Source organism: Mobula birostris, chromosome 3 (assembly GCF_030028105.1).
Source record: "Mobula birostris isolate sMobBir1 chromosome 3, sMobBir1.hap1, whole genome shotgun sequence".
NCBI lineage: Eukaryota > Metazoa > Chordata > Chondrichthyes > Myliobatiformes > Myliobatidae > Mobula > Mobula birostris.
The window spans coordinates 60,177,802-60,190,001 of NC_092372.1; the positions used below are offsets into that span (position 1 = coordinate 60,177,802).

General features: G+C 41.4%; 1 protein-coding gene across 1 annotated transcript in view; it reads left to right on the forward strand.

Moving 5' to 3' along the window:
* Positions 1-12,200, forward strand: part of LOC140194601 (cysteine-rich hydrophobic domain-containing protein 2) — a 54,432-nt gene that overhangs the window by 717 nt on the left and 41,515 nt on the right. The window lies entirely within an intron of this gene.

Consider the following 12,200-nt stretch of genomic DNA (forward strand, 5'->3'; position numbering starts at 1 on the left):
GGGGTTACCATAGACTAAATGGTGAGAAGAAATTTGTTAATTGTATATTTATATTGTTTTAGTCAGATACGAATATGAGGCAAAATTGCTTAATGTCATTTCCTGTATACAAGTATAAAGGAGAATGAAATAATTGTACTCCAGACCCGATGCAGCACCAAAAGAAACAGAATAAAATAAAGAGTGCAGTAATAAAAAACAATACTTAAGGTAGCTTATATACATTGATTGCATGTCCATAAAGTGACACTAGGCACAGGAGTGTCTGTACATAAGGTGACTGACGAGAAATAATAAAGTAACGGTGGTGGGTTAGTGGGTAGCAGTGTTAATCAGCCTTACTGTTTGGGGAAAGTAATTGTTTTTGAGTGTCCTGGCATGGATGCTACGTAACCTCCTGCCTGATGAGAGTGGGACAACCAGTCTATGAGCAGGGTGGGTGGGATCATTCATGATGTTACTGGCCTTCGACACCTTTATTTACGTATGTCCTTGATGGCAGATAGTTGGTGCCAGTGATGCTTTGGGCAGTTTTGACTACCTGTTGTAGAGCCTTCCCATCCATCACAGTGCAGTTTCCATACCATGCAGTGGTACTCTATACTGCACATCTGTAGAAGGATGTGAGTATAGATGTGCATAGCCCAGCTCTCTTCAGCCTCCTCAGGAAGTAAAGTTGTTGGTGAGCTTTCTTGATTGTGTAGGATGTGTTCTGGACCCATGAGAGGTTGTATGAGATGTGCACTCGTAGGAGTTTGAAACTGCTCGCGGTTTTGACTGCTGTGCTGCCAAAGTAAAGAAGGCTATGAGTTGTGCAAGTTTTTCTGAAGTCGATAATTACCTCCTTGGTCTTGGTGATATTGAGGAAGAGATTACAGGTCGACCTTCACTAATCTGACTACCTGTAATCCGGTTCCTTTGATAATCCGGCACTGATTATGTTTAATGTAATCCTTCAGTAATTCGATGTTTTCACTAAACCGGCATTCCTCAGGTCCCAATGGTGCAGGATTAGTGAAGGTCGACCTGTATTTACCTGGTACCAGCCCTTGAACTCTTCCACCTTCTCTCTGCAGGCCATCTCATCGTTGTTGGTGATGAGACCAATCACTGTCATGTCATTGATAAATTTGACAAATGTGATTACTTGGGTGTTTGGCCATGCAGCCATGTGTGAACAGAGTTTACAGCAATGAACTCAACACACAGCCCTGTGTTAAGGATTTGTTTATCCTGACCATCTGAGGTCTTTTGGTTTGGAAATCCGACACCCTGCTGCACAGTGGTGTATTTAAATCAAGGAGTAGGTGTTTGATCTGTGGGACAATGTGTTGAAAGCCAAATGGAAATCCAGAAGCAGTTTTCTGACAATAGCGACATAGGTGTGATTTGAGCTTTGTATCAAATATTTAGTCAGCAGCTTGTTGGGATTCATCCGCGGGGTGTGTCTTAATAGGTGAAGTACTGGATTATGTCCTGCAGGCATGGAAGATTTACTTCACAAAGGAGATGGTTATTTCATGAAGGATGGAATTGCTGTTGAGGAGAACAAATAAAAAGCCAGCAGGAAGAATTAAGAATTTTAAATTGCACCATTAATAAAGTCGTACAACATGGAAATGGGCCCTTTGTCCCAAGTCAAACTGCGTCATGAATACAAAGTGAGATTACAAAATTTTTACAGTGTTAGGGTAACAATGCATGGTACAGCACTGCAAATTTGCAACTGTAGATGTAGGTACTGATTTTACAACTGATAATGTATTATAAGATTTGTAAATAGTCAAATTCTGTTACAATTTAGCTATTCTTTAATTTCCTTTGGTTCCTATTCAAACTGAATCCTTCGTCCACTTTGATAAATGAGTGGATTGTCAAAGGGTGATTTCCTGGAGTTAAATTAATGTCATCACCAAATAGATATCAGATACAGTCAATTGCAGTATTATGGGCAATGGTATTTGGAAAACTTAAGCTCTTTCATAATATTGATTTCAGTAACTTCTAAGTATTGATTTAATAAGGTCTTGTCATATTTGAGTTTCCAAGAGTATGATTCACAAAAGGTTAGAGTTTTAACAAGGTGTTCCTATTTATTGCTGAGGTAATAGGATACAAGAGCTGGAAGGTTATACACTTCTGCAGTTAATTATGACTTTGGTGAGACGATGTCTGGAGAATTGTGTACAGTATGGGTCTCCTTGTTTAAGGATAAATGTTCATACCTTGGAAGCAGTTAAGAGAAAGGAAGCTTTTATGATGAAAGGTTGGATGGGGGAAGTTTGTATATGTTCAAGTTTAGAAGAATGAATGAAGATTGATGGAGGAGAAACGGTTAGTTAGTAGACCCATTGCTTCTCAGTGCCAGAGACTGAGGTTCCCTCTTGACCTTGGGTACTCTGTGAATTTGCATGTGAACATGTGGGTTTCCTCTGCATACTTCAGTTTCCTTCCAAATCTCAAAGACATGCAGAATGTAGTTTAATTGACCATTGTAAATCGCCTAGAGTGTGTTAATGAGTCATAGAATCAGAGCGAAGGTGATGAAAATTGATGAGAATGAAAACAAATGAGATGAATTTTTGTCTGTGCGAGGAGTGGCGCCCCACACGGCCTTCCAGTCCGTGCCTTGTAAGGCATGAAAATGCCCGACGCTGGCCTCTCAGGCCTGAGTCAACGTCGTCATCATCATCAATGTAAATGGGTTGGTGGTCAACCTGGACATTGTGGACTAAATGACCTGTTTTTGGGCTGTAACTATAACTTTTGGATGTTTCCTTTTTATCTAGAACTAGAGCTTAATCATTTTTAAATATTTACCCATTTGAGAGGGGATGATATGATTTTGTTTTGAGGACTGCAAGTCCCCGAAAGCTCTTTTTCAAAGAGTGGTGGTAACAGAATCTTTGAATATTTTTAAGGCAGAGACAGGTGGTAAATTAGAAAAGTTACTATGGGTAAATGGGAATGTGGAGTTGAGATTGCATTCAGATTGTGTTTTCTCATTAAATGGTGCGGTGGGTTTGAGAGGCCTGGTGACTTACATCTGCTCCTAATTTCTATCTTTATATGTATTCAGTAACACAACAAGTAAAAGCAGAAAAGAAAATGTTCAGAAACGTGTGGTCTATGCCAGTTGTTGACATTAGCTGTTTATATAAGTGTAAATGGGATTTGATTGCATCATTAAAATAATCATCATAAGATCATCAGTCATCATTCAGCTCTTCAAGTACCTGTCTGTGGTCATCTGGACTGAACCTAAAGAATTGTTTAACCCTTGTATCTGTGCATAACAAAATTTATCTGTTTTATTTTTCCAATTTCCCCCCTCAGTCACTATTTTTTGTGTTGAGGGGGTGTTGGTGGAGGGAGACATACCAAGAGTGATCTGTACAGCTTGATCAGATGTCATTTTAAATTTCAAAGATCATTATTATTGCAAGCTTGCACTAAGGTAGTTTTTGGGATCCACTTCAGTATCTAATGATGGAGGTTAGTGCATGAATATATTTAATTGTTTGTTACAATCCATGAACTATAACAAAATGATTAACAGTAAGTAACCTCAGTAAGGACAGACAGCAACACCTCTGCCTTGATTATTCTCAAAGCTGGTGCTCCATGAGGCTACATTCTTAGCCCCTTACTCTACTCCCTAAGCATCCATGTCATTCCGGCAATCTTTGCTCCAACTCCATCTACAAGTTTGCAGATGGTACCACCATAGTGGGTTGTATATCAAATATTAATTAGTCTTCAATGCAGAAAGGAGGTCGAGAACCTAGTAACATAGTGTCATGACAACAACAACTTCCTCAATGTAAAGAAAAACCTAATCATTGACTTCAGGAAGTGGGTGATGCACATGTTCTTGTCTGCATCAGTGGTGCTCAAGAGATTTGAGAGCTTCAAGCTTCTGGGGGTGAACATCACCAGTAGCCTATCCTGATTTAGAGGCATAGACTAACATCTCTATTTCCTCAGAAAGCTAAAGAAATTGGGCCTGTTTCCATCAACCCTTACCAATTTTTATTTATACACCATAGACAGCATTCTATCTGGATGCATCATGACTTGGTATGCCACAGCTCTGGACATGAACACAAAAAACTGCAGAGTTGTGGGTACAGTTCAGCATGTCACAAAAAGCAGCCTAACGTCCATGGACTTGCTTTGCACTTCTAGCTACCTCAGTAAAGCAGCCAATATAATCAAAGACCCCATCAATTCCCGATATTCTCTCCTCTCCTCCCTCCCATTGGGCAATAGATATAAAAGCCTTAAAGCATGTATACCAGGCACAGGGCAGCTATCACACTGTTATAAGACTATTATAACTAAGTAGACTACTGTTGACTTGCAATGCACTTTCTCTGTACTATATCTTGCTTTGTTTTACCTTGTACTACTTCACTGTGTAATAAATTGATCTGTATGATCAGTATGCAAGAGAAGCTTTTCACTGGACCTAGGTACAAGTGAAACTAATAATTCAAATTCTAGTTGATGTACCATCAAATTTAAGGATACAATTTTAAGGTGCTTGGAAGTAGGTACAGAAAAGATGTCAGGGGTAATTTTTTTTACGCAGAGAGTGGTGAATGCGTAGAATGGGCTGCCGGCTACGGTATATGATATGATAGGGCGGATATGATAGGGTCTTTTAAGAGACTCCTGGATAGGTACATGGAGCTTAGAAAAATAAAGGACTATGGGTAACCCTAGGTAATTTCTAAAGTAAGTACGTGTTCAGCACAGCATTGTGGGCTGAAGGGCCTGTATTGTGCTGTAGGTTTTCTATGTTTCTAAATATAAATGGGGCAAGAGTGGAATTGCAGGCAGCAGCCACAGGTGGTATAATTCATAAGTTCTTCATTACCTGAATGTTAGGCTAAAATTCTATTATTTTGTTCATTTACACATATCTATTTCAAGGTAATATAAAGTTTGGACTGCTTTTTTCTCAGATTTAGATTATTCAGCAGGGGCCACTTCATCCAGTCAGTACATAATAAGTGCAATTCAAAAATGAAATTTCTTAAATTACTGACAGATTAATGGAGTGGAAGCTATATGGATTTCTGGAAAATTGCTCCCTTTTATAAAAGCGTAATGGAGAGAGTAAATATATTTTGGTTTCACTTTCTTTCAGCTGTCAAACTAGTTGGTTTAAAACATGTGCCTCATGTAGTATTCCAAAATGTGGGTCATCCTGGTATTGTATTGAAAAGAACTGGAACCAGTCTTCAGCAGCAAAACATTCCTGCAACTTAATTGTCTCACCTAATTGTGCTAAACTGGGGAATGGAACAATAACTGAGCTCGAGCCAACTGTTGATAAAATAGCAGTAAATTATGAAGTACTGCCAAATTGATAGGAGCCATTCTTACAGTAATCTCTTAAATCATAACTTCAGTGCAGTAAACTTTGACCACAATTAGGCTGCATGAGTCCCATCATCACAAGTATATCAATGTATTTAACATTATAAGTGTTACTATTTTTCAAATGTGTATTTTGAAATGTCAAAATCTCAAAATTGTTTGAAATTTATTCTGAAATTTAGAACTCGTGTAGTGAAGCTCTATGGATGGAATTGGGGAATAGGAAAGATAGGACCATGTTAATGGCCTATATTCTAGTCCACTTGACAGTGCCCAGGATTCAGAGGAACAAATTTGTAGAGAGATCACTGACTGTTGCAAGAAACATAAGATTGTGATAGTAGGTGATTTTAACTTTCCACGTATTGACTGGGACTCCCATACTGTAAAAGGACTAGATGGGATAGAGTTTGTCAATTGTGCTCAGGAATGGTTTCTTAATCAGTACATAGAAGTCTCAATGAGAGAATTTGAAATACATGATCTTCTATTAGGGAGTGAGATAGAGCAGGTGACAAGTTTGTGTAGAGGAACAAATTGTATCTCATGATCATAATGCCATAAGTTACAAGGTAACTACAAAAAAAAAGGTAGATCTGGTCCTTGGGTTGAGATTCTAAATTGGAGAATGGCCAATTTTGATGATATCAGAAAGGATCTGGCAAGTGTGGATTGGGACAGACTGTTTTCTGGCAAAGGTGTATTTGATAAGTGGCAAGGCTTCAAAAGTGAGATTTTGAGAGTACAAGGCTATATGTGCCTGTCAGAATAAAACGCAAGGATAACAGGTTTAGGGAACCTTCATTTTCAAGAGACGTTAAGGTCCGGTTAAGTAAAAGGAGATGCATAACAGGTATAGGTTGGTAGAAACAAATGAAGTACTTGAGGAGTATGAGAAATACAAGAGAAAACTTAAAGAAAACAGGAGGGCTAAAAGAAGACATGAGGCTGCTGTAGCAGACAAGGTGAAGGAGAATCTTAAGGGATTCTATAGATAAGTTAAGAGCAAAAGGAATACAAAGGATAAAATTGGAAAATCAGAATGGTAATCTACGTGTGGAGCCAAAAGAGATGGCTGGAGATTTTAAATGGATTTTTTTGCATCAGTATTTACTCGGGAGAAAGCCACTGAGTCTATAGAAGTGAGGCAAAGCAGCATCAAGTGCATGGACTCTATACAGGTTACAGAAGAGGAGGTGTTTGCTGTCTTGTGGCAAATTAGGGTGGACAAATCCCCAGGTTCCTTTGGACCCTGTGGGAGGCAAGTGCAGAAATTGTAGGGGCCCTAGCAGAGATATTTAAATCATCCTTTGAGGCAGGTGAATTATTGGAGGATAGCTAATGTGTTCCGCTGTTTAAGAAAGGCTCTAAGAATAAACCAGGAAATTATAGGCTGTTGAGCTTTATCAGTAGTGGGGAAGTTATTGGAAGGTATTCTAAGGGACAGGATATATGAGTATTTGGATAGATGGTGACTGATTAGGGATAGTTAGCATGGCTTTATGCATGGTAGGTCATGTCTGACCAACTTCAGAGTTTTTTGAGGAAGTTACTAAGAAAGTTGTTGAAGGCAAAGCAGTGGATGTTGTCTACATGGACTTTAGCAAGACATTTGACAAGGTCCCACATGGGAGGTTGGTGAAGAAGATTCAGTCGCTTGGCATTCAAGATGAGGTAGTAAATTGGATTCAACATTGGCTTTGTGGGAGAAGCCAGAGAGTGGTAGTAGATGTTTGCCTCTCTGACTGAAGACCCGTGACTAGGGGTGTGCCACAGGGATCACTGCTGATTCCATTGTTGTTTGACAAGATAGTCTATATCATTGATCTGGATGATAATGTGGTTCACTGGATCAGCAAATTTGTAGGTGACAGCAAGATTGGGGGTGCAGTGGACAGTGAGGGAGACTATCGTGGCTCGCAGCAGTATCTGAACCAGTTGGAAAAATAGGGTAGAAAATGCCAGAGGGAAATTATTGCATGAAAGTGTGAGGTTTGGGAGGACCACCAAAGGTAGATCTTACACAGTGAGCAGTGTGGTAGAAAAAATATGATCTGGGAATACAGGTCCATAACACCAGTTGAGAAGACAGCTGAAACGTCTTGACCCAAGCAAGGCTGCAGGACCGGATGGTGTCAGTACCAGGGTGCTCAAAGCCTGTGCCCCTCAGCTATGTGGAGTACTTCGCCATGTCTTCAACCTGAGCCTGAGGCTCCGGAGGGTTCCTGTGCTGTGGAAGACGTCCTGCCTCGTCCCTGTGCCGAAGACACCGCGCCCCAGCGGCCTCAATGACTACAGACCGGTGGCATTGACCTCCCACATCATGAAGACCCTGGAGAGACTTGTTCTGGAGCTGCTCCGACCTACGGTCAGGCCATACTTAGATCCCCTCCAGTTCGCCTACCAGCCCTGACTAGGAGTTGAGGATGCCATCGTCTACCTGCTGAACCGTGTCTACGCCCACCTGGAAAAGCCAGCGAGCACTGTGAGGGTCATGTTTTTTGACTTCTCCAGTGCATTCAACACCATCCGCCCTGCTCTGCTGGGGGAGAAGCTGACAGTGATGCAGGTGGATGCTTCCCTGGTGTCATGGATTCTTGATTACCTGACTGGCAGACCACAGTACGTGTGCTGGCAACACTGTGTGTTCGAGAGAGTGATCAGCAGCACTGGGGCTCCACAGAGGACTGTCTTGTCTCCCTTTCTCTTCACCATTTACACCTCGGACTTCAACTACTGCACAGAGTCTTGTCATCTTCAGAAGTTTTCGGATGACTCTGCCATAGTTGGATGCATCAGCAAGGGAGATGAGGCTGAGTACAGGGCTACGGTAGTCACATGGTGTGAGCAGAATTATCTGCAGCTTAATGTGAAAAAGACTAAGGAGCTGGTGGTAGACCTGAGGAGAGCTAAGGTACCGGTGAGCCCTGTTTCCATCCAGGGGGTCAGTGTGGACATAGTGGAGGATTACAAATACCTAGGGATACGAGTTGACAATAAACTGGAGTGGTCAAAGAACACTGAGGCTGTCTACAAGAAGGGTCAGAGCTGTCTCTATTTCCTGAGGAGACTGAGGTCCTTTAACATCTGCCGGATGATGCTGAAGATGTTCTACGAGTCTGTGGTGGCCAGTGCTATCATGTTTGCTGTTGTGTGCTGGGGCAGCAGGTTGAGGGTAGCAGACACCAACAGAATCAACAAACTCATTTGTAAGGCCAGTGATGTTGTGGGGATGGAACTGGACTCTCTGACGGTGGTGTCTGAAAAGAAGATGCTGTCCAAGTTGCATGCCATCTTGGACAATGTCTCCCATCCACTACGTAATGTACTGGGTGGGCACAGGAGTACATTCAGCCAGAGACTCATTCCACCGAGATGCAGCACAGAGCGTCATAGGAAGTCATTCCTGCCTGTGGCCATCAAACTTTACAATTCCTCCCTTGGAGGGTCAGACACCCTGAGCCAATAGGCTGGTCCTGGACTTATTATTTCCTGGCATAATTTACATATTACTATTTAACTATTTATGGTTTTATTACTATTTATTATTTATGGTGCAACTATAACGAAAACCAATTTCCCCTGGGATCAATAAAGTATGTTTATGACTATAATTCATGAAAGTGGCATCACAGGTGGATAAGGTCATTAAGAAAGCTGTTGGCACATTGGCCTTCATAGATCAAAGTATTGAGTACAGGAGTTGAGATGTTATGTTGAAGTTCTACAAAATGTTGGTGAGGCCTGATTTAGAGTATTGTGTACATTTTTGGTCACCTACCTATAGCAAAGATGTAAATAAGATTGAAAGCGTATGGAGAAAATCTACAAGGATGTTGTTGGGATTGGAGGACCTGAGTTATAAGGAAAGATTGAATGGGTTAGAACTTTATTTCCTAGAACGTCGAAGATTGAGGGGAGATTTGATAGAGATGCATAATAATGAGGTTGGGTGAGACTACAACTAGAGGACACGGGTTAAGGGTGATAGGTAAAATGTTTAAATTGTTGAATGTCTACGAGATGGCTTTTTAGAGCAGGTTGTGCTGGAGCCTACTTGGGGAAAGGCTACCTTAGATTGGGTGTTGTAATAATCCTGAGTGCCATTGCTATTACAAAGGAAAAAAGTGCTCGGCAAACTCAAAAGGTCTTAAAGTGGATAAGTCACCTGGACCAGATGGACTACATTCCAGAGTCCTGAGAGAGATTGCTGAAGAGATAACAGATGCATTGGTGATGATCCTCAAGAATCACCTGATTCTGGCATGGTCCCAGAGAACTGGAAGATTGCAAATGTCACTCCACTCTTTAAGAAAGGAAGAAGGCAAAAGAAAGAAAATTATAGGCCAGTTAGCCTAACTTCAGTGACTGGGAAAGTTGGAGTCTATTATTCAGGATGCGATTTCAGGGTACTAGGAGACTAATGATAAAATAAGTCAAAGTCTGCATGGTTTCTCTGAAGGGAAATCTTGCCTGACAAATCTGTTAGAATTTGTCAGGGAAGTAACAAGCAGGTGGACAAAGGAGAGGCAGTGGATGTCATTTACTTTGATTTTCAGAGGTATTTGATAAGGTGCCACACATGAGGCTGCTTAAAAAGATAAATTCCTATGGCATTACAGGAAATATACTGGCATGGATAGAGGAAAGGCTGACAGGCAAGAGGCAGTGAGTAGGAATAAAAGGGGCCTTTTCTGGTTGGCTGCCAGTGACTAATGGTGTTCCTTAGGGGTCAGTATTTCACATTGTTTGTCAATGATTTGAATAATGGACTTGATGACTTTGAGGCAAAGTTTGCCAATGATGCAAAGCTAGATGGAGGGGTAGGTAGTGCTAAGGAGGCAATGCAATTGCAGAAGGACTTAGACAAATTGAAAGAATGGGCAAAAAAAGTCTCAGATGGAATACAGTGTTGTGAAAGATATGATGCATTTCAGTAAAGGGACCAAAAGTGCAGACTATTATGTAAATGGGGAGAAAATTCAAACAGCAGAGGTGCAAAGGGATTTGGTAGTCTTTGTGCAAGACTCACTGAAGGTTAATTTACAGGTTGAGTCTGTAGTAAAGAAGGCAAATGCAATGTAGGCATTCATTTCAAGGAGAATAGAATATAAAATCTAGGAGATAATGCTGAGACCTTATAAGCCACTAGTCAGGCTGCACTTGGAGTATTGTCAACAGATTTGGGCCCCATATCTCAGAAAGGATGTGTTGCAATTGGAGAAGGTCCAGAGGAGGTTCATGAAGATGATTCTGGGAATGAAGGGGTTAACATATGAGGAGCGTTTGGCAGCTTTGGGATTATACTCACTGGAATTTAGAAGAAAGTGAGGGGATCTCATTGAAAACTGCTGAATGTTGAAAGGACTAGATATGGTGGATGTGGAGAGGATATTTCCTGTGGTGGGAGTGTCCAAGATTAGAGGACACAGCCTCAAAATTGAGGGGGCGACTTTTTAGAAGGGAGGTAAGGAGAATTTTTTTAGCCAGAGTGTAGTGAATCTGTGGAATGCTCTCCACAGACAGCTGTGGAGGCCAAGACCGTGGGTATACTTAAAATGAAAATTGATAATTTCCTGATTGGTCAGAGCATCAAAGGATATGGTGGGAAGGCAGGTGGATGGGGTTGAGTAGGATCCACAATCAGCCATGATGGAATGGCAGAGCAGGCTCGATGGGCTGAATGGCCTAATTCTGCTGCTATGTTTTATGGTTTTGAGGGGAACATTAGGGGAAACTACTTCACTCAGGATGTGGTGAGAGTGTGGAACAGCACAAGTGGTGGATGCAATTTAGATTTCAATGTTTAAGAGAAGTTTGGATAAGTACATAGCTGGGAGGGGTATGGAGTGTTATGGTCTGGGTACAGGTCAATAGAACTACACTGTTTAAATTGTTCGGCATGGACTAGATCAGGGGTCCCCAACCTTTTTTGCACCACGGACCATTGACAATATTCTTGCGCAGCGGGGGGGGGGCGGGGGTGGGTGTTCAAGTACAGTTAAACTCACCTCAACATGTCTTTTACAGTTAGGGTTGCCAACTTTCTCACGCCCAAATAAGGGACAAAAGTAGCAACAAATACGGGACACTTGTGTTTACCCCAAGAAAGACTACTATGACCATGAAGCCTTGCATGGGCACCTGAGTGCGCATGCGCGTACGTGTCGATTTCTTTTCCCACAAATCGGTTTTGGCTTAATCTTCCCGACTACACTGTACATATATTATTTCTACTTTATGTAGGCTGTGTATTTATCATGTCATTCCTGCTTTTACGTGTTATTTGGTAAGTTATTCTTTGGGTCTGGGAATGCTGAAAAATTTTTCCTATATAAATTAATGGTAATTGCTTCTTCGCTTTACGCCATTTCGGCACAAAAGGTATCATAGGAACACTCTACCTTAGCGGGAGGAATAGGGGACAAGGGTGGCCCGTATGGAACAAACCAATTTAGCCCAAAATACGGGACAGTTGGCAACCCTTTGTTCAAGTTCAACGATGCGTGACAGGGAATGAGGAAAGATGCAGCTGACTCGTATCGTCTCCTTGTGGCCCAGTAGCACATGCTTTGCGGCCTGGTGGTTGGGGACAGCTGGACTAGATGGATCAAAGGGTCTGTTTCTGTGCAGTAGTTTCCTGACTCTAAATGTACTTTGAAACATTTACATCCATAGTTATCTATCCTGAGTTGGCTGTATGGTAAAGCAGTTGATTCATAGTTAAGTAATGTCATGATTTTGAAAAAAAGAATGTTTTCATATTCTTGATCTTTCTCCTTCTCCTTTGTGTTCTGCACTATACAGCACAG